The sequence below is a fragment of the Glandiceps talaboti genome, chromosome 12 (genome assembly GCF_964340395.1).
Source record: "Glandiceps talaboti chromosome 12, keGlaTala1.1, whole genome shotgun sequence".
Classification (NCBI taxonomy): domain Eukaryota; kingdom Metazoa; phylum Hemichordata; class Enteropneusta; family Spengelidae; genus Glandiceps; species Glandiceps talaboti.
This window is the reverse complement of record NC_135560.1, coordinates 13563736-13566086: the sequence shown is the minus strand read 5'-3', so window position 1 is coordinate 13566086 and position 2351 is coordinate 13563736.

Genomic DNA, 2351 nt, shown 5'->3' with positions numbered 1-2351 from the left:
TCATATCTTTGTGATTTTGGAGTTCTTTCTGAATGTTAATGTCTGCAGTTCTATCAGTCTTGCTGACCATTTGCCTGTCTGTCTATCTGACCATCCATCTGTCTGTGCATCTGTCTCTATCCATCTGTCACTGCTGTAGCTCTCTGTTTGTCCATCTGTCCATCCACTGTCAAATTTACCCACTCAGTTGAAGGATGGCTGTATCAGTGTTGTAAAATCACGACGCCACTTTGAAGTAATGATACAACATGTGTTGCCCTTTGCCATTTAGTGATAGACGAAGAGTGACCTGTCTCGCAAGAAGGTTATTTAGTCTCTAGTGGTATGTTGCTGTAGTTGTCTATGATGAAATACCGTTACACACAATAAAATACTTTCTCCAAATATTGCATAGCGCGAATGTAAACCCATCCTTTTACCATTGAGATATACATTTGAAACCAGAACCATACATTACTGCTTAATTGTTATTCAAATGTGTGCTGGCGTCAGCCATAATTATATTTATTTGATTGATACCGACATAATGGGGTCTAACAACTACAAAGGTTAACAAGGCCTTGAACGACTGCTGATGATTTTCTCATTAAATGGTGAACACCAGCATAATGTAGAGTACCTTCTATAGTGTGCTCACTTCGTCATCCTGTCCAAACCATTAACAATATCACAGACAAGTATCAAGACTTACTTGTTTGTGACAATATCAAGGAGAAGAGTGTTTTAACAAATTAATGTGTTCAAAATTGATCACTCCTTTATACTGGGCGGTACTGTGTGTGTGTGTGTGTGTGTGTGTGTGTGTGCATAATTATCTAATATATTCACTGGGAACCCAGGACCCATGTTGCAGACTAACAAACAATAAACATACACAAGTTTACTCAAAATATGTGTTAGCAAATGAAATACCATAAAGACATGTATAGCTTCCGTTATCTTTACATTTATATACAGGTCTGTATACTGAATTATGTTACTGTGTTGTGTGTGTTTATTTTTGACTGTTTGTTTGTTTGTTTTGTTTGTTTGCTCGCGACACGGTTCCTGGGCAGCCTGTGCTGCAATCTGATAAACCATATTCTAATCGTAGTTAAAACATAGAACCAAATCTAAAGAGACACTTACCTATCTGACCAAGCATGAATGAAACCTGTGTTAGTTCAGGTCAAGTGATTTGTAAATTCAACCCACTGGATCCAATTCTGCCATGATGAATAAAGAGCTTATTTAAATGTTACCATAGCAACATTGCCCCAAGATAAACCAACACAAGTATATAGTTTGTAGGCAGTATTTCTTGTTCCATCTAGCACGGTGCCCACATCCTAACAGCTTGCCTTTCAGAGTGTCAAGTTGTACCGGATCTTTTTGTATACTAGTATGTGTTGATGTGCCATTATATTGGAGACAGTTGTTTACTGTTTTGGTGTTCTTTTTTCTTTGTTCAACGTTTCCATTACTGGGACAAGCCATTAAAGAAGCAAGTCCACTTGTTATCAAAGAGTACCAATATTTACACATGTGATGATGGGCTCTTACATAACACAAGTAAACAGTGTAGTTCACAGCGTAAGATCATTTCTAAGGAGTGGGTCAATTGAGGCAAACCTTATCTCCGTCTTATATCAGTTGTTATCAATTTATTAGGCTATTATAAGTAACACTACAAACAGCTTTAGAGATGCAAACAACTTTTATGACACCCGTTTTCGTCAGGCAAGCCCGCGGGTTTGTTGCACTTGGACCGTTAATGGCTTGTGAATGTCATGCAAATAATGACAATTGCGTGGCAGAAAGAGTCGATAATGAATATTAAAGAAATGATAAATGAGTATTAACCTTTGACCCCAGAATATTTCATCTGTTTCTGTCTCGTGTTTGTGCGATTGCACGATTTTTAGCCATTGGAATCATAGTATTTTTACCAGCCCGGGTCTTGTACTGTTCATGTAATTTTATTTATATAAGTCTCTGTACGCGTGGGCAAAAGTGTATTTAAAGGAGGCCATGTGATTCGATTCTGACCAATGACAGCTTGTGTCAGAACGTCAAAGTGTAATAATATCTATATACGGGAGTACAGGTGACGATAATATGTTATTGTGACGAAAATTTATAACGCGTCAATTAAGCAGGTTTCACGTGTTTCTAGATAAGAAAACAAAGGTCCGAAGTCAACTAAAACCTTTTTTTTCGACAAAAATAGTCGTATGATCCTGCATCTCATCCATACTATGTAATTATTTTGTACTAGAAGACATCTCAATTGAATCTCAACCTACAAGTTACTGTGGTTTGCATGGTGGTTAACAGAGAAGAAAATCAAGGACATCATATTGCATGCTCAT